The sequence below is a fragment of the Hyperolius riggenbachi genome, chromosome 6, assembly GCF_040937935.1.
Source record: "Hyperolius riggenbachi isolate aHypRig1 chromosome 6, aHypRig1.pri, whole genome shotgun sequence".
NCBI classification, from domain to species: Eukaryota; Metazoa; Chordata; class Amphibia; order Anura; family Hyperoliidae; genus Hyperolius; species Hyperolius riggenbachi.
Window position 1 is genome coordinate 323519669 of NC_090651.1, and position 21090 is coordinate 323540758.

Sequence of the window (21090 nt, forward strand, 5' to 3'; positions counted from 1 at the left end):
GAAAGAGAAAGAATTCATTTGTGCTTTTACTAAAGGGTGCTATAGAAAATCTACATTTTCATCTACGGCTCTTTTGTGTAACTATAGATTTTTTTTTTCTAGCCAATAATCAAAAGCCATCCAGCTGATTAGATGGTGATTGATGTGCCTGCAGATCAGTTCTGAATGGTGGAAACTGAACTAACCGAAGGCAGTTTTTGCTTAGTGGTACGTCCACTGGGGTTTAAAGGCAATCATTTAATTTGCTTCTTTGTCTTGACAAATAAAAGGATGGTTGATAGGTTGACATTTCGAGAAGAAAACAGCTCTGCTATCAGAAGTTTTTGAGAACAAATTAGAATTATTTTAAATAGTTAAAAAAAATCAAGCTAAATATCTTTTAGGATTTGATGAGTGTGTTTTTAAACAAAGAAAGTAGATTAGCTCCATAGTGTCATGAAGAGGTAGACCATCTAGTTTCTACAAAACAGATGCAGGTAGGGGGATTAGTTGCACAGGATGTAAACCAGGGGCTTAACCTCCCTGCCGTTAAAAACAATTGCTGCGCACGGCAGGGAGGGTGTTTTTTGGCATTATTTTTTTTTTTTAACATGTAGCTAGCCTAGCGCTAGCTACATGCTTCCCCCCTCCCTGCGGCGTCCCCCCGAATGCGCCGATCGCCGCCGGCGCATATACCCATCCGGAAATCCCGTTCTGAACGGGATTTCCAGGAGGGCTTCCCCCGTCGCCATGGCGACGGACGCGATGACGTCACCGACGTCATCGACGTCGTGACATCAGAGGGAGTCCCAAACCACCCCTCGACGCTGCCTGGCACTGATTGGCCAGGCAGCGCATGGGTCTCAGGGGGGGCACCCTCTGATGCGGCGGGTTGCGGCGAATTGGCGCGGAGCGGCGGCGATCGTAAGTTACACGCAGCTAGCAAAGTGCTAGCTGCGTGTAACAAAAAAAAATTATGCAAATCGGCCCAGCAGGGCCTGAGGAATCCTCCGCGGCAGGTTACCCCGAGGCCTGAGGAATCCTCCGCGGCAGGTTACCCCGAGCTGAGCTCGGGATAACCGGCAGGGAGGTTAACTAGACATCACTGGGCCCCCCTGCGAAACTTTGAATGGGGCCCCCACCCCCCTCGCTTTCTGCACAGAAAAACTGAGGACAAATTAGTTTTCCCCATGCAGATAAAAATGTCAGGCAATCTATGCTACCCCCAGATCTACTTACACGGGACTTCCTCCAGCCGACAAGTCCCTTGTCGCAGCTCTGCTCCCAGTACATACATACACCCCCACACACACACACAGCCGTATTATTTTACTACATGAGAGCACATGCTATACGGAGGAACAATAATGACATGCTGAACTTTAGATATAGTATTCACTGTAACTTTGGCACAACATTCAGAATGTCACTGATTGATACTGTTATTACAGGATATTGGACTCAGTATGAGACAACAAGCTCTCAATGAGGCAGTGACAGTCAAATATCAATCTTACCCACTCCACTGCGTCTGTAATCAGACACCATAAGGTCGCTAGCCTGTGTTTGATAAGAATCTAGGAATCTCTTCTGAAGGATTGCTGATAGGGCCAGTCTACAACTTTTTTTCAACTGGTGACTCCTGTGTTTGTAACATTGTACATGAAGTCATCAGAACTTTGCTGCAGCGTGAGACATGTTTTTTACGAACCCTAGGAAGCAGGGACAGCGTACGAATTCCAAAGTGTGTATGATTCCTTATCTGTGTGGTGGACCCATGCAGTCAATATAACAATGGCATGAGAGCAGAACACATTTTCTCTCCATACCCTTAGTTGACAGTCTCTCAAACTTTTTCCCCTGATGGTGCCGACTGGGGAGGCATCCTTTGCAAGGTCTATTGTTATGCCCCTGATGTAAACAAAGTCCCAGCTTTTCATATCACTCTGTCTGTGGCTGTGAAGGAGCAGAGCTGGGGCGAAGCAAGGTGTCACTCCAGGTATCTGCCTGCTTTGTCTATGCCTCAAAATAGCCCAGAGTGCAATTGTGGCACAGCTGAGACACACAGCACAACCAAACTCATTCACTGATTTCAAACAGCTGATCAGAATGAGTAGCTGGGGCTGGAATGTGGAGTATGTGACAGGCCACTGCTCTCCTCTCTATTGAAACAAGGACACACCTCCTTTCATGATTCAATCCGTGCACGGTCCGGTCCGTTCAACAGAGACAGGATCCTCAATCTCAAGAGCAATAGATGACCAGCACTGGAAGACTTGCATGTTCTTTTTTATTCACTTCAGCTAGTGACTAAAGGTAAGCCAACATCCGTATCACCCATTAGATGAAATTATAGCTCGTACATATAGCTCTCCATGCTGCCGAAGGCAGTGTGTCTACAAGGGGCGTCCCTAGGATCCTAAGAGATTTGGGGCACTTTTGGGCACTACAGCTGAAAGATGGGTGTGGCCATGCACCAGAATGTGGGTGTGGTTATGGGTGAAGCCAAATTTACATGAACTTAACAGTGGTCTAATAGGCCTGCCTAGGAAAATGTTGGATGAAGCCCTCCTCTCCAGTAACACAAAAAGAAAAATACAAATGCAGCATATCACATAAATAGGCAGTGTCACTTAAACATAACTAGGCAGAGTTACCTGGCTGCTGTGCTGGCTGGTCTGGCTTTCTGCTGGGAGGGCTGGCTTTTCTGCCAGGTTGTCTGGTAGTCCCCCTATAGCATTCCCAGACCTTCTAGTGGACCCCCTCCTATGTTTCCTCGGGCCTCTCATTGAAACACCATAACTCCCAGCACGTGCCCAAAGAAGAACCACAGCTCCCTGCATGCCCCCATAAAGGCATCACAGCATCGAGCATGGCATCACAGCATCCAATATGCCCACATAGAGGCACCATAGCAAACAGCATACCCCCCATTGTTGTGTGTTGTGGTGCCATGCTGGGTGCTATGGTGTCAAGTTGGGTGCTACCAATAGTGTCTGAGACACAATATTGGTAGGTTTTTAGAAATCCTTGCAGAATTGTCACAGACATCTTAAGAAATCAATAGATGCAGACTCCTACTAAAACTGTTGTAAAATAGGAGGAGCTAGGAAGGTCTTTCAGACAGTGCAGTGTGTGAGGGAAATTGATAAAGTCGCTGAGTTAACCAATACATCTTCTGTCAGCAGGCTCCGCGTAAGGGGGAGGAGCCCTTTACAAATCATGCCTAGCCTGCACTGCTGCACAATCTGTAGAACTGTTAGTAAGCACTTCTTAATCTATGACAGTTTAGGGATGGATGTGCACTTTTCTTAAATGTAGTGCAGCTCTAGAAATCTACACTAACCTGCCACTATTACGTGGGATTTGAGAAGTTTCTGATCATGAAGAACAGTTCCTCTGCTGGTTGGAACAGTGTAAGAAGAAAAAAGTGTCGGTAATGCTTTGATAAATCTGTCCCAGAGAGTGTAAGCAGAGGCCCCCGCCCCCCGGTAGCTTTGGGTGTGATCGCAGTGGCTGTTCCCTTAACCTCCTGAGCGTTCTGGACAAGCTGAGCTCGTCCAGAGACGCCGGAGGGTGCCGCTCAGGCCCTGCTGGGACGATTTTTACGAAATAAAAAGGAGCACACGCAGCCGGCACTTTGCCAGCCGCGTGTGCTACCTGATCGCCGGCGCAGGATGGTGATGCGCCGCGTGCAGCGGCAAAAGAGGGTCCCCACAGCCGCCCGAGTCCAGCGCAGCCGGACCAAACAGTTCCGGCCAGCGCTAAGGGCTGGATCGGAGGTGGCTGACGTCAGGACGCTCATCGCGGCCCTTCTTGTTACTTCTGATCGCTGGAGGCGATCAGAAGTACGGATTAGGAGCGCCCTCTAGTGGGCTTTCATGCAGCCAACTTTCAGTTGGCTGCATGAAATAGTTTTTTTTTTAATTTTTTAAATTATTTAAAAAAAAACGTCCGGTTGCCAGCCTGGCGATCTTAATAGAATGCCAGGCAGGTTAACAGTATCCCCCTGGCAAAAACTCGATCTACACAACCTTTTTGGACAGCAGTGCCATATGGCACGCATCTGCTCCTAAGTGTAGCAGGGGCGTCAGGGCTGCTATGGATTGCTAAAGCATACCTCCCAACTTTTTGAGAACAGAAATAGGGACGCTTAACCACTTAAGGACTGCAGTCATAAAACCCCTTAAGGACCAGAGCCTTTTTTTCCATTCGGACCACTGCAGCTTTCACGGTTTATTGCTCAGTCATACAACCTACCACCTAAATGAATTTTACCTCCTTTTCTTGTCACTAATACAGCTTTCTTTCAGGGCTATTTGATTGCTGCTGCGAGTTTTACTTTTTATTATATTCATCAAAAAAGACATGAATTTTGTCAAAAAAATGACTTTTTTAACTTTCTGTGCTGACATTTTTCAAATAAAGTAAAATTTCCTATACATTTGAGCGCGAAAGTTATTCTGCTACATGTCTTTGATAAAAAAAAAAAACCATTCAGTGTATATTTATTGGATTGGGTAAAAGTTATAGCGTTTACAAACTATGGTGCCAAAAGTGAATTTTCCCATTTTCAAGCATCTCTGACTTTTCTGCGCACCTGTCAGGTTTCATGAGGGGCTAAAATTCCAGGATAGTACAAATCCCCCCCAAATGACCCCATTTTGGAAAGAAGACATCCCAAAGTATTCAGTGAGAGGCATGGTGAGTTCATAGAAGATTTTATTTTTTGTCACAAGTTAGCGGAAAATGACACTTTGTAACAAAAATTTCTTCTAACTTGCGACAAAAAAAAATGAAATCTGCCACGGACTCACTATGCTACTCTCTGAATACCTTGAAGTGTCTACTTTCCAAAATGGGGTCATTTGTGGGGTGTGTTCACTGTCCTGGCATTTTGGGGGGTGCCTAATTGTAAGCACCCCTGTAAAGCCTAAAGATGCTCATTGGACTTTGGGCCCCTTAGCGCAGTTAGGCTGCAAAAAAGTGCCACACATGTGGTATTGCCGTACTCAGGTGAAGTAGTATAATGTGTTTTGGGGTGTATTTTTACACATACCCATGCTGGGTGGGAGAAATATCTCCGTAAATGACAATTGTTTTATTTTTTTTACACACAATTGTCAATTTATAGAGATATTTCTCCCACTCAGCATGGGTATGTGGAAAAATACACCCCAAAACACATTATACTACTTCTCCTGAGTACGGCGATACCACATGTGTGGCACTTTTTTGCACCCTAACTGCGCTAAGGGGCCCAAAGTCCAATGAGTACCTTTAGGATTTCACAGGTCATTTTGAGAAATTTCGTTTCAAGACTGCTCCTCACGGTTTAGGGCCCCTAAAATGCCAGGACAGTATAGGAATCCCACAAATTACCCCATTTTAGAAAGAAGACACCCCAAGGTATTCCATTAGGAGGATGGTGAGTTCATAGAAGATTTTTTTTTTTGTCACAAGTTAGCGGAAATTGATTTTAATTGTTTTTTTTCACAAAGTGTCATTTTCCGCTAACTTGTGACAAAAATAAAATCTTCTATGAACTCACCATACTCCTAACGGGAATACCTTGGGGTGTCTTCTTTCTAAAATGGGGTCATTTGTGGGGTTCCTATACTGCCCTGGCATTTTAGGGGCCCTAAACCGTGAGGAGTAGTCTTGAAACCAAATGTCGCAAAATGACCTGTGAAATCCTAAAGGTACTCATTGGACTTTGGGCCCCTTAGCGCACTTAGGGTGCAAAAAAGTGCCACACATGTGGTACCGCCGTACTCAGGAGAAGTAGTATAATGTGTTTTGGGGTGTATTTTTACACATACAGATGCTAGGTGGGAGAAATATCTCTGTAAATGACAATTATTTGATTTTTTTTACACACAATTGTCCATTTACAGAGAGATTTCTCCCACCCAGCATGGGTATGTATAAAAATACACCTCAAAACACATTATACTACTTCTTCTGAGTACGGCGATACCACATGTGTGACACTTTTTTGCAACCTAGGTGCGCTAAGGGGCCTAACGTCCTATTCACAGGTCATTTTGAGGCATTTGGATTCTAGACTACTCCTCACGGTTTAGGGCCCCTAAAATGCCAGGGCAGTATAGGAACCCCACAAGTGACCCCATTTTAGAAAGAAGACACCCCAAGGTATTCCGTTAGGGGTATGGTGAGTTCATAGAAGATTTTTTTTTTGTCACAAGTTAGCGGAAAATGACACTTTGTGAAAAAAAAAACAATACATATCAATTTCCGCTAACTTGTGACAAAAAATAAAATCTTCTATGAACTCACCATACTCCTAACGGAATACCTTGGGGTGTCTTCTTTCTAGAATGGGGTCATTTGTGGGGTTCCAATACTGCCCTGGCATTTTAGGGGCCCTAAACCGTGAGGAGTAGTCTTGAACCCAAATGTCTCAAAATGACCTGTGAAATCCAGTGCTGGGCCGAAATTACGCATGAGCGTAATTACGCATCGTAATTCAATGTAAATTTACGCGTAAGCGTTACGCGTAACTTACGGTCTTACGCGTAATTATTTACGCGTAAGACCGTAAGTGGTATCGTAATTACACTGTCTACCGTAATTGCTAGGCATGCGTAATTTTACGAACACTTACGCGTAATTTTACGCGTAATTACTAACGTAAAATCTCCCATTTTCTAAGAGTAGCCAATCAGTCAACATCCTAAGCAACCAATAGTATCTTCTCCCGCCCTTCAGTATAAGCGTACGTTTTGACGCATACGAATGATATGTACGCAATAACTGTCACATTGACGGCTATTGCGTACATATCGTCCGCATGTGTAAAAAAATACGCATTAATGGGCATTACGGCACTACGTGTAACATTGTAGTGTAAGCGCCTTCATTACGGTATCCTTACGCGTAATTGCGTAAGTTTACGCGTAATTACAGTGATGTACCGTAGATAATTTCCTACGCCGTAACCGTAATTGCGTAATGCGTAATAGCGTAAAATTACGCGTAATGATCCGTAAGCGTAGATTTTTCCATTACGACCAGCACTGGTGAAATCCTAAAGGTACTCATTGGACTTTGGGCCCCTTAGCACAGTTAGGCTGCAAAAAAGTGTCACACATGTGGTATCGCCGTACTCAGAAGAAGTAGTATAATGTGTTTTGTGGTGTATTTTTACATATAACCATGCTGGGTGGGAGAAATATCTCTGTAAATGACACATTTTTGATTTTTTTTTACACACAATTGTCCATTTACAGAGAGATTTCTCCCACCCAGCATGGGTATGTGTAAAAATACACCACAAAACACATTATACTACTTCTCCTGCCTGAGTATGGCGATACTACATGTGTGACACTTTTTTGCAGCCTAGGTGCGCTAAGGGGCCCAACGTCCTATTCACAGGTCATTTTGAGGCATTTGTTTTCTAGACTACTCCCCACGGTTTAGGGCCCCTAAAATGCCAGGGCAGTATAGGAACCCCACAAGTGACCCCATTTTAGAAAGACGACACCCCAAGGTATTCCGTTAGGGGTATGGTGAGTTCATAGAAGATTTTATTTTTTGTCACAAGTTAGTGAAAAATGACACTTTGTGAAAAAAACAATAAAAATCCAATTTCCGCTAACTTTTGACAAAAAATAAAATCTTCTATGAACTCATCATACACCTAACAGAATGCCTTGGGGTGTCTTCTTTCTAAAATGGGGTCACTTGTGGGGTTCCTATACTGCCCTGGCATTTTACGGGCCCAAAACTGTGAGTAGTCTGGAAACCAAATTTCTCAAAATGACTGTTCAGGGGTATAAGCATCTGCAAATTTTGATGACAGGTGGTCTATGAGGGGGCAAATTTTGTGGAAACGGTCATAAGCAGGGTGGCCTCTTAGATGACAGGATGTATTGGGCCTGATCTGATGGATAGGAGTGCTAGGGGGGTGACAGGAGGTGATTGATGGGTGTCTCAGGGGGCGGTTAGAGGGGAAAATAGATGCAATCAATGCACTGGGGAGGTGATCGGAAGGGGGTCTGAGGGGGATCTGAGGGTTTGGCCGAGTGATCAGGAGCCCACACGGGGCAAATTAGGGCCTGATCTGATGGGTAGGTGTGCTAGGGGGTGACAGGAGGTGATTTATGGGTGTCTCAAGGTGTGATTAGAGGGGGGAAATAGATGCAAGCAATGCACTAGCGAGGTGATCAGGGCTGGGGTCTGAGGGCGTTCTGAGGTGTGGGTGGGTGATTGGGTGCCCGCAAGGGGCAGATTAGGGTCTAATCTGATGGGTAACAGTGACAGGTGGTGATAGGGGGTGATTGATGGGTAATTAGTGGGTGTTTAGAGGAGAGAAGAGATGTAAACACTGCACTTGGGAGGTGATCTGATGTCGGATCTGCGGGCGATCTATTGGTGTGGGTGGGTGATCAGATTGCCCGCAAGGGGCAGGTTAGGGGCTGATTGATGGGTGGCAGTGACAGGGGGTGATTGATGGGTGGCAGTGACAGGGGGTGATTGATGGGTGATTGACAGGTGATCAGTGGGTTATTACAGGGAATAACAGATGTAAATATTGCACTGGCGAATTGATAAGGGGGGGGTCTGAGGGCAATCTGAGCGTGTGGGCGGGTGATTGGGTGCCCGCAAGGGGCAGATTAGGGTCTAATCTGATGGGTAACAGTGACAGGTGGTGATAGGGGGTGATTGATGGGTAATTAGTGGGTGTTTAGAGGAGAGAAGAGATGTAAACACTGCACTTGGGAGGTGATCTGATGTCGGATCTGCGGGCGATCTATTGGTGTGGGTGGGTGATCAGATTGCCCGCAAGGGGCAGGTTAGGGGCTGATTGATGGGTGGCAGTGACAGGGGGTGATTGATGGGTGGCAGTGACAGGGGGTGATTGACAGGTGATCAGTGGGTTATTACAGGGAAGAACGGATGTAAATAATGCACTGGCAAATCGATAAGGGGGGGTTTGAGGGCAATCTGAGCGTGTGGGCGGGCGATTGGGTGCCCGCAAGGGTCTAATCTGATGGGTAACAGTGACAGGTGGTGATAGGGGGTGATTGATGGGTGATTGATGGGTAATTAGTGGGTGTTTAGAGGAGAGAATAGATGTAAACGATGGATTTGGGAGGTGATCTGATGTCGGATCTGCGGGCGATCTATTGGTGTGGGTGGGTGATCAGATTGCCCGCAAGGGGCAGGTTAGGGGCTGATTGATGGGTGATTGACGGGTGATTGACGGGTGATTGACGGGTGATTGACGGGTGATTGACAGGTGATCAGGGGGGATAGATGCATACAGTACACAGGGGGGGGGAGGGTCTGGGGGGGTCTGGGGAGAATCTGAGGGGTGGGGGGGTGATCAGGAGGGAGCAGGGGGCAGTTTAGGGACTAAAAAAAAAAATAGCGTTGACAGATAGTGACAGGGAGTGATTGATGGGTGATTAGGGGGGTGATTGTGTGCAAATGGTGGTCTGGGGGGTGGGCAGGGGGGGGTCTGAGGGGTACTGTGGGTGATCAGGGGGCAGGGGGGGGGCAGATCAGTGTGTTTGGGTGCAGACTAGGGTGGCTGCAGCCTGCCCTGGTGGTCCCTCGGACACTGGGACCACCAGGGCAGGAGGCAGCCTGTATAATACACTTTGTAAACATTACAAAGCGTATTATACGCTTCCTATCCGGGGATCGTCGGGTTAACAACCCGCCGGCGCTTCCGATTGGCCGGCGGGTTGACGTCGCGGGTGGGCGGAGCCTATTGCCGGTGGATGCGCGCGCATCCCAGCGCGCGATCCCCGGCCAGAGAGTGCCCCAGGACCTGACGCCAATCTGCGTTACGTGGTCCTGGGGCTGCCACTTTGCCGCCGCCAATATGAAGTAGGCGGTCGGCAAGTGGTTAAGCCACGACCCTGCCACACCTCTAACCACACACCCCCGACACACACCTAGTAAAGCATAATATAAAGATTTCATAAGAAAAATATGCTGTTTTATCATTCACGCCAAACTGATCCTTTCTATCCTGGTTTATTTTCCTTCATATTAACATATGAAAAATAAGAAAAATAACAATATAAAAGGATGGTAATAAAGTTTAGAATCAATTAAGCACATGTTTCAGTAGAAAAATACATATTTTTACACAGATCTGTACATAATTCCTGAAAGGGGGACAAATGAGGAAGAAAGAGGGACAGTGGGACATGGTTCCCAAAGAAGGATTGTCCCTCCAAAAGAGGGTCAGTTGGGAGGTATGGCTAAAGGGGTACAGTGTGTCCATACCATTCGGTTGTGTTGCGACTCCCGCATAGTATGAAGCAGTTCTCAGTACTTCTAAAGCTGTCAAAGAAGCCCGCAAGTGACTGAACCCATTCATGCCTTTTATAGTAGTGCTGCTGCGGATAAAGGATATCCAAGCTAAAAAGAAAAATTGAATCCTTACTTACCTGGGGCTTTTTCCAGCCCCTAGTAGGCTATGTGGTCCCTCGCTGCAGTTCCGCTGCCCACCAGTGCACCACTAGCCCCTCCGTAAGATCACCAGCCACAGCTGTGGTGGCGGGCACCTGTGCATGCGCAGGCAAGTCCGTGTCTCTCTCAATCATGCTCCCGTGGTCGGAAGCATCCTGTGCTTGCACAGTTCACAAAGACTTAAACGCTCCGGGCCACAGCAGTGCGATCAAGAGAGGCACGCGGACATGCCCACACATGCACTGAAGCCTGCCGCCACAGCTGTGGCCACTGATCTTATGGAGGGGCTAGCGGCGGACTGGAGGGCAGCTGAACTGCAGAGAGGGACTGCATAGCGGAGCAGGTTACTTTGGCGCATTGCACTCAGCTATGCAATGCTGCGCGCCCTGCACAAGAGTGATTCGTGGATGCGGCGATCGTCAGACCCCGAATTACATCTCTACTACAACTCAGAGGGGGAATAGTATTTAAAGGACACCCAAGGCGAAAATAAACTAATGAAATAAACAATTGTATCTATCTTCCTTCTCCTAAAAAGGACTTTTTCAGATATTCCACAGTTTTATTTTATGTTTAAATCTACTATTTAAGTTTTAACTGTTTTATTGTTTTTGCTCAATGACACATTCAATGAAGTATGCCAGAGCTAACATCTATGAACTTTTGACCCTTTTTATCTCTTTCCTGCTCTCAGAACCCATTTTCTGCTAGGAAAGTGTATTATAGTTGGAATTTCTTATCAGTGAGGGTCACACTGTAGTCACTTCCTGTGTGAGTCAGGACTGAGTCAACCACTTACATACCTGATATTTAACTCTTTCAGGCAGAGAAAGAAAAAAAGGAACACAGCCTAGTTAGTAGTGTGCTAGGCACTGTACATACACATGTCTATCTCATCATGTTACATGTCATCTCGGGTATCCTCTAATGGCAACATGGAGTTTAGCGGTAGCAGGGAGAGCCGTAACTTGTCTCGCTCTGCGCCCAATTCACCGGCGGCCGTACTATACGTATGACCACATAGACTGCTAGGGGCTGGAAGAAGCCCCAGGTTATTAAAGATTAACTTTTCCTTTTCAGCTCGGATATCCTTTGAAAGCTGAAACCTGAACTCAAAACTTCCTCTCTGGTCTTAAAGATAAGCAACAGCATAATAACCTTTAAAGAAAACAATTCTTTGTTACAGCTGATACAGATCCTGCAATACATCTGCAGTGTGTCTACTTCCTGCTTTCATGGGAGCAGACATATGGTTAACCTCCTGTGTTTACAGATTAGCTGCTCTGCCCTAACAGAGGAGATTCCTGAGCTGACAAAGCTGAGAGATCAAATTACAGTGGTGATTAATCACAGTGGAGGGGGAATTAGACAAGCTAAACTCTCTCAATATATACAGGTGTGTTTCTCTGTTTTCCCTCTGTCCTGTGCAAGATTTCAGATCCACTTTAAGAGGCGTTGTGCTGTGAACTGTTGATGCATCCAGAGCAGGCATTGCGTAAACAAGAGGGGTCACTTGTTAAGAGCCAGGGCAAGTAATCACTGAGAATTCAAAATTGAAAACGTGCTCATTACCGCAGAGCAGATAAACTATTACCTTTCTGCGCATTATTCAGAACCCATTACTTTTGAAAATGAAAAGAAATAATAAAAAAAAGAAAGAAATCTCTTTTCTGTGCGTCTCTAATGTGGTAAATACCGTGCCATTATCTTGTTGATGAATAAATCCTATTGGTTGTTATGGTAACTGTAACGGAATATGCCTCTGCAGATAACATACGGCGTATCCATTACATTAACAGTGGCAGAAAGTTGTTATGCAGAGAAAAGGTTTATATTCATTCGCACTGGGCCAAATGGCTCAATCGGGGTTTACCAATGAATGATCAGGTGCTCATGTTGTTAGCCAATCCCAATACAGTTGTTTAGCCTCTGTCGGGATCTTTTGGATAGTCTATCTTTCTCTTATTGTCTGCATTTTTTTCACAAAAACATAATATCAAAGATGTACACAAAATGATATTATAAGGCTAAGAAAGGTGTTTGTTCGGCAGAATATGATAAGAAACACTTGAACAGATGTACCAATCATGGAGTAAAATACAGTGGTTGACTTACCTCCCAAAGAAGACTCAATTTTTGTTGAATATCACACAAAAATTGGCTTTATTTGACTATTCCACACTGCAATGCGTTTTGCAGACATGACCCGCTTCATCGGGCTAAATAGGGAGTAAGTGAGATGCATAAAAAACTTGGCTAAGGACATCATCCAGTAGAACCATGCGTTCAAATTATACTATACATTCATATTAAAATAATGGTAGATTACATAGATACTTTATCTGATGGTCTCATTAACATACACATCAGATATGCAGTCACTGATGAATAATATATGACTGTATATCTAATGTGTATGTTAATGAGACTATTAGATTCACTATCTATGGAAGTTCTGCTTATTTTAATATGAATGTATGGTATAATTTGAATGCATGGTTTTACTGGATTATGTTATTAGTTTTTTTTTCCTGATGAAGTGGGTCAAGCCTGAAAAACGCACTGTGAAGTGCCAATTTGTGTCTGATATTCAACAAAATCAAATCTTTTTTGGGGCGGTAAGTGCACCAGTACCTCCCTTTTTAAACTGTTTTTAGTGTATTTTACTCTATGATTGGTGCCTCTGTTCAAACGTTTCTTACCAGTTTTGAGTCTACCCTTGGTGGAGGGATGCTATCCCCTCTTTCCTATCTACAGAAAGCGACTTATTAACTTGAGTGGGGTCAGGTCAGATCTCCACACCTGTGACATCAGTGGCTGCTTTTGCAGTAACCCTTGTTTGTATCATTTTGCATATGACAGTATTTACCATATTATTAACCTACTACACTATTGGCGGCCATCGGTGTTACTTTTTTGTCTCTTCTGCAAGTTTGGCAGAATATAGTTGTGTAAGGGCTGATTCAGATTTGTGCCGGGGACACCTCACTTAGCCAATGCTAAAAGCTTTTTTGCAGATGAGTATTTGAAGTTTGTTCCCGTTGTACGGTCATCACGTTGTGTTTTGAGCCCCCTAGGGCACACGGAAGCATCAACCATAGCCAAACCTGGACTCTACCTGTCACTCTAACATAGTAGCACTTAATACTTTTAACCATTAAGAATAAAAGGTGTGTCTTATTATATATTTAGTGTGTATTCATATGCAGTGCCAAAGTCTCAAAGTGTAGACCCTTCAAGTAATGTACCTAGCTTACTGACACCATGTTGGTTTTCTTTTTCAGGTATCTGAGCCACAGACTGTGCTCTGTCTGTTTCCTCTTCATCCCACTTGTTTTAATGAAGAGGGCACAAGACTCCCGAGAAGGACAACATGAAGACAAGGTTGTAAAAAAAAAATACAGTAAATAAACGCACCAGAAAATGTAGATTTCCTTAAAGCCATAGAGTAATCATGTACATTTTGGTTGAAGCTACGCCGAGCCATGGTTAACTTCAAACAAGGTCTTCCTGACTCCGAAGGTCAGGATGACACAACGAGAGGACACCGCTAGACTTGTCACTCACCATTTCAAACTCCAGCAATGCACTAATATACCGCATGGGTGATAAAGGTGGAGGTTATGATGGACAATGCTAAATTGTTTTGACGAAGCAACCATTTAGGAGCATTATGTCAGAGTGAAATGCATGTAATGGAAAAGCCTCTCTCCTCAGCCTCATTTTGCCTCCAAGGATGGAGGCTACAGTGCTTGACTTCCAAAGCAATGCCGCTATGGTCTTTTGGCTCGTTTCCTGGTTTTACAGCTATTGGCTTGGTTACAACGCTTGTCTCATCTCTCGAGTGTTCCCCCCATGCAGACACCGTGGATCATATGGAACATAAAATGGGAACTGTACAAAAAAAAAGGTGGTGTGTACCACACTGATTGACTTCACCTATGTGATGGTGACAGCGAAGAGCTGCTGCTCAGAAGAGATGGCAACCGTTAGTCAATGGACAGCAAGAGAACTTGTACGACTCTTGTTGTAAGATGTAAGCACTTTTCTGTTGACTGTCTTTTTATTGCTACATGTAAAATATGTACATCATGTATGCGTGAGACTGATCAAACAATGTCCAATTGCGTTGAAATAAGGTGGCTTTCCACCTTCCTTGTGAATAAGGGGTAACTTTGCCTTCATTGTAATGTTGTTGAGCGCAATTTCTGAATATGGTTAAATGTTCTATGTCGTAGTGATGATCATGACAACTTTCTGACAGGTTTGTCTTCCAGTCCAGACAAGAAACCAATGGGTTGTGAAAATATTTTGGTGTAGAGCTCCACTTTTGGTCAAGCAAACATGATACACTGGCCTATATATTTTAACTATCCTTCTTCTATGAGAATTTTAAAGGGAAAGATAAGAATTTTGGTGCCACTCTATCTTCTGTAAACATTGTGCCTAATGGCTTTCCAAACTGGAGAAGAGAAGTTGACGTTCCACTCTTGGTAGAAAGCAATTGTTGTAACAATTGTCATGCTAAGAACTACACATTTTGATAGAAAAGAATTCGCAAATGTGTGCATAGGTGACCCATGTATAGTGATCAGGCGCCTGATTTTGTTCTTGTGTAGACACCTCTGCTGTCCTACAAAACGTTTCTAATTAATCTACTAACATCGACATTGCTTAAAAGAGGTTGTACAGTATTCATATGTCTATTTAAATGCCATCTTGATGTCGCAATCATTTTTCACTTGTTAACCACTTCCAGAAATTTGATTCTGGAAGGATTCTACTCACCGCCTCATTTAAAAAAAAAAAAAAAAAAAGAAAATGGCGGCTAGCCATTTTAATATTCAAGAGGTATTGAAAGCATTTTATGGAGACATGGCCAAACCTTTAACAACCGGCTGAAATGAGGGGGGAAATTGTGAAGGGTCATGTGTACATTTCATATCATCTTGATATGAACAGATGTGAAATTTTTGAATTTCATTATGAGATTCTCTTTGTATGAGCTATAGTTCACGATTACGTATGTTCAGGTTTTGCTTGCTGGTGGTGGATGAAGAGCTTGACTTAAGCTCATGATTCGGTGCTGGTTTTGCTTCAGGAGATGATACTTTTCCTCTGCATTATTTCAAATTGGATTCACCAAGGTTTGCATGGACTTCATAGCATGTGCAATAAATAAAAATAAAAATTACAAGAGGAAAAGAACCTCTCCTTGAGAGGCCCACCTACGTTTTTTTCTGTTTCATTTTAAAGACGAAGGAAATAATTTAAGAAGGAAATAAATTGGCTCATACAAAATGGTCCATTCAAACAAAATTGAAACCAAATGCACGTGTGTATTTTGTTGAAAACCTACATTTGTCTGTTTATAGTGTGTGAGAAAATGTTCATTTCTGAGCAGTCGACTGTAAAGCCATACCAAACAGTGTAAAAATACAAAAAAAGGGAATAAAAAGAACATGTGAAAATAAGGTGATATTGTCTTTTTTTTTTATTGAGATCCAGTCAAACATTCTCACACATGGCTGGTTTTGTTCTGTCCCCCAGTGTGTGTACAAGGCTTGTCTAAGAGTCATGGAGGGTAAAAATGCACGTGTGTGTGTGTGTGTGTGTGTGTGTGTGTGTGTGTGTGTGCGTGCGTGCGTGCGTGCGTGCGTGCGTGCGTGTGTGTGTGTGTCAGCTTCTGTGCGAGTTGGCTTATCCACAATTATGCTTAGACAAATAAAGACAAGGAAAATTGCTAGTTAAGTCAGAATATAGCCCTGCATTTCAACTTTGCTCTAAAACATTATTTACAGCATATTATATGCAACCAGCATTTTTTTTTACTAGACCAGCATTGGAAGGGTTACACACAGAGCTTTAAAGTTCCATGGAGAGAAATGCAGATGCATTGAAGTTTAGATAGATACATTTAAGTAAACACAATGTAACACGTGTGGATTGTGACACACACTCTCTGACTGTGCAGGAGCTGGAGGACAGCCAGAGAGTGTGTAACATTCACCACTTGTTACATAGTGTTTACTTAAATGTATCTATCTAAACTTCGGCTGCGGCAGCATTTCTATCCACGGAACTTTAAAGCTCTGTGTGTAACCCTTCCAATGCTGGTCTACTAAAAAAAAAATGCTGGTTGCATACAATATGCTGTAAATTAGGGATGGGACGACGAATCCGGCGAATCCACGAATCCCTCGAATATTAGGAAATATTTGAGATTCGTGGACTCGAATCCCGACGCCATTTTCCGTTCGCCGAATCCGCCGAATCCCGATGCTGCATCACCGCGCATCCGCCGCTTCCCCCGCTCGCAATTGTCCTCCTCCCGCTCCCCACAGCCTCCTCCGCTCGCCCGCCGCATAAATAAGAGGAAGCAGCCTCTTACCTCCAGCGTGGAGCCCGGAGCGGCAGACCTCCTGCAGACTTTCTCATTCCCCCTAGTGACCGGCTCTTACTACGCGTCATCAGTAAGAGCCGGTCCAGTGGCCACTAGGGGGAACTAGGAAGTGAAGGGAGAAGGCTGCCGCTCCAGGCTCCACGCTGATGCTGGAGGTGAGAGGCTGCTTCTCCTTATGTATGCAGGGGGACGAGCGGAGTAGGCTGCGGGGGGTGGGAGAAGGATATGTGCCACCCATAAGAAGCCCCCATAGCCTGCTATCTATACTGAAGCCCCCATACGAAGCCCCCCATAGCCTGCTATCTATACTGAAGCCCCCCATAGCCTGCTACCTATACTAAAGCCCCCATAGCCTGCTATCTATACTGAAGCCCCCCATACTGAAGCCCCCCATAGCCTGCTACCTATACTAAAGCCCCCCATAGCCTGCTAACTATGCTGAAGCCCCCCATAGCCTGCTACCTATACTGAAGCCCCCATAGCCTGTTACCTATACAAAAGCCCCCATAGCCTGCTAACTATACTGAAGCCCCCCACACTGAAGCCCCCCATAGCCTGCTACCTATACTAAAGCCCCCCATAGCCTGCTAACTATGCTGAAGCCCCCCATAGCCTGCTACCTATACTGAAGCCCCCCATAGCCTGTTACCTATACTGAAGCACCCCCATAGCCTGCTAACTATACTGAAGCCCCCCATAGCCTGCTACCTATACTGAAGCCCCCCATAGCCTGTTACCTATACTGAAGAACCCCCATAGCCTGCTACCTATACTGAAGTCCCCCATAGCCTGTTACCTATACTGAAGCCCCCCCATAGCTTGCTACCTATACTGAAGGCCCCTATACCCTGCTACCTATACTGAAGGCCCCTATACCCTGCTACCTATACTGAAGCCCCCTATACTGTGCTACCTATACTGAAGCCCCCTATACTCTGCTACCTATACTGAAGGCCCCTATACCCTGCTGCCTATACTGAAGGCCCCTATACTCTGCTACCTATACTGAAGCCCCCTATACTCTGCTACCTATACTGAAGGCCCCTATACCCTGCTGCCTATACTGAAGACCCCTATACCCTGCTGACTATACTGAAGGCCACTATACCCGGCTGCCTATAATGAAGCCCCCTATACTCTGCTACCTATACTGAAGGCCCCTATACCCTGCTGCCTATACTGAAGACCCCTATACTCTGCTACCTATACTGAAGGCCACTATACCCTGCTGACTATACTGAAGGCCCCTATACCCTGCTGACTATACTGAAGGCCACTATACCCTGCTGCCTATACTGAAGACCCCTATACCCTGCTGACTATACTGAAGGCCACTATACCCGGCTGCCTATAATGAAGGCCACTATACCCTGCTGACTATACTGAAGGCCCCTATACCCTGCTACCTATACTGAAGCCCCCTATACTCTGCTGCCTATACTGAAGGCCACTATACCCTGCAACCTATACTGAAGGCCACTATACCCTGCAACCTATACTGAAGGCCCCTATACCTTGCTACCTATACTGAAGGTCCCTATACCTTGCAACCTATAGTGAAGGCCCCTATACCTTGCTTGCTATACTGAAGACACCTTTACCTAGCTACCTATAGTGCGGGCAACTATTCCATGGATCGCACAATTCTTATGTGCAGGATTCGTCAGATTCGGGATTCGAAAGGTTCGAGATATTCGAGAACCTTTTTAGATTCGGATCCGGATTCGGATTCGAAGAAATTGTGGGTTCGTCCCATCCCTACTGTAAATAATGTTTTAGAGCAAAGTTGCAATGAAGGATTAAATTCCGCTTTAAGATAGATAAGGGAGTTGATTCACTAATATCGTGACATATCTTTCCTTACTTATTTTTACCTATTTTATAAAAGTGCCACCATCGCAGGGACGGGATGCTGTGTTGCTATGTGAGGAGGCGAAGGGACAACGGAGTGGGTTATGCGTGACGACACGCGGGGGAGAAGTGTAAACTTTAGCACAGCCCCCTTACATGCTGTTGACACCATAATTGCTACCTACAGTGGGTTGCAAAAGTATTCGGCCCCCTTGAAGTTTTCCACATTTTGTCACATTACTGCTACAAACATGCATCAATTTTATTGGAATTCCACGTGAAAGACCAATACAAAGTGGTGTACATGTGAGAAGTGGATCGAAAATCATACATCATTCCAAACATTTTTTACAAATAAATACCTGAAAAGTGGGGTGTGTGTAAATATTCGGCCCCTGAGTCAATATTTTGTAGAACCACCTTTTGCAGCAATTACAGCTGCCAGTCTTTTAGGGTATGTCTCTACCAGCTTTGCACATCTAGAGACTGAAATCCTTGCCCATCCTTCTTTGCAAAACAGCTCCAGCTTAGTCAGTTTAGATGGACAGCGTTTGTGAACAGCAGTTTTCAGATCTTGCCACAGATTCTCGATTGGATTTAGATCTGGACTTTGACTGGGCCATTCTAACACATAGATATGTTTTGTTTTAAACCATTCCATTGTTGCCCTGGCTTTATGTTTAGGGTCATTGTCCTGCTGGAAGGTAACCTCTGCCCCAGTCTCAAGTCTTTTGCAGTCTCCAAGAGGTTTTCTTCCAAGATTGCCCTGTAATTGGCTCCATCCATCTTCCCATCAACTCTGACCAGCTTACCTGTCCCTGCTGAAGAGATGCACCCCTCGAGGATGATGCTGCCACCACCATATTTGACAGTGGGGATGGTGTGTTCAGAGTGATGTGCAGTGTTAGTTTTCTGCCACACATAGCGTTTTGCATTTTGGCCAAAAAGTTCCATTTTGGTCTCATCTGACCAGAGCACCTTCTTCCACATGGTTGCTGTGTCCCCCACATGGCTTGTGGCAAACTGCAAATGGGACTTCTTATGCTTTCTGTTAACAATTCCTTTCTTCTTGCCACTCTTCCATAAAGGGCAACTTTGTACAGTGCATGACTGATAGTTGTCCTATGGACAGATTCTCCCACCTGAGCTGTAGATCTCTGCAGTCCATCCAGAGTCACCATGGGCCTCTTGACTGCATTTCTGATCAGCGCACTCCTTGTTCGGCCTGTGAGTTTAGGTGGATGGCCTTGTCTTGGTAGGTTTACAGTTGATCCATACTCCTTCCATTTCTGAATGATCGCTTGAACAGTGCTCAGTGGGATGTTCAAGGCTTTGGAAATCTTTTTGTAGCCTAAGCCTGCTTTAAATGTCTCAATAACTTGATCCCTGACCTGTCTTGGATCTGTCTTGTGTGTTCTTTGGACTTCACGGTGTTGTTGCTCCCAATATTCTCTTAGACAACCTCTGAGGCCCTCACAGAGCAGCTGTATTTGTACTGACATTAGATTAACCACAGGTGCACTCTATTTAGTCATTAGCACTCATCAGGCAATGTCTATAGGCAACTGACTGCACTCAGATCAAAGGGGGCCGAATAATTATGCACACACCACTTTGCAGTTATTTATTTGTAAAAAATGTTTGGAATCATGTATGATTTTCGTTCCACTTCTCATGTGTACACCGCTTTTTATTGGTCTTTCATGTGGAATTCCAATAAAATTGATTCATGTTTGTGGCAGTAATATGACAAAATGTGGAAAACTTTAAGGGGGCTGAATACTTTTGCAACCCACTGTATGTTAAGGAGACTAGTTAGTCCTAGTCAATTTTTCAAAAAGACCTTGACATTTTTGAGAAAATCGATTTTAAAAATGCAAAGGAAAAATGTTTTTTTAACTTTAATTTTCTAAAAAAAAATGTATGTTTTTAACTTGTACTCACTACTCTCCTTATCCACTTTTTCCATCACTACATTATATCTACAGGATCTTCTCAAAAATTAGCATATTGTGATGAAGTTCATTATTTTCTGTAATGTACTGATAAACATTAGACTTTCATATATTTTAGATTCATTACACACAACTGAAGTAGTCCAAGCCTTTTATTGTTTTTCTTATTGATGATTTTGGCATACAGCTCATGAAAACCCAAATTTCCTATCTCAAAAAATTAGCATATTTCATCCGACCAATAAGAGAAAAGTGTTTTTAAAACAAAAAAAGTCAACCTTCAAATAATTATGTTCAGTTATGCACTCAATACTTGGTCGGGAATCCTTTTGCAGAAATGACTGCTTCAATGCGGCGTGGCATGGAGGCAATCAGCCTGTGGCACTGCACAGGTGTTATGGAGGCCCAGGATGCTTCGATAGTGACCTTAAGCTCATCCAGAGTGTT

General features: G+C 44.4%; 1 protein-coding gene across 7 annotated transcripts in view; it reads left to right on the forward strand.

Moving 5' to 3' along the window:
• Positions 1 to 15895, forward strand: part of SYT3 (synaptotagmin 3) — a 404209-nt gene extending 388314 nt beyond the window's left edge. For all 7 annotated transcript variants that reach the window (XM_068241413.1, XM_068241419.1, XM_068241420.1 and 4 more), the window contains one exon: positions 13719 to 15895. The gene's annotated coding sequence lies outside the window, so the exon portion shown is untranslated. The remainder of the gene's footprint in view (positions 1 to 13718) is intronic.
• The last annotated feature ends 5195 nt before the right edge of the window (positions 15896 to 21090 follow it).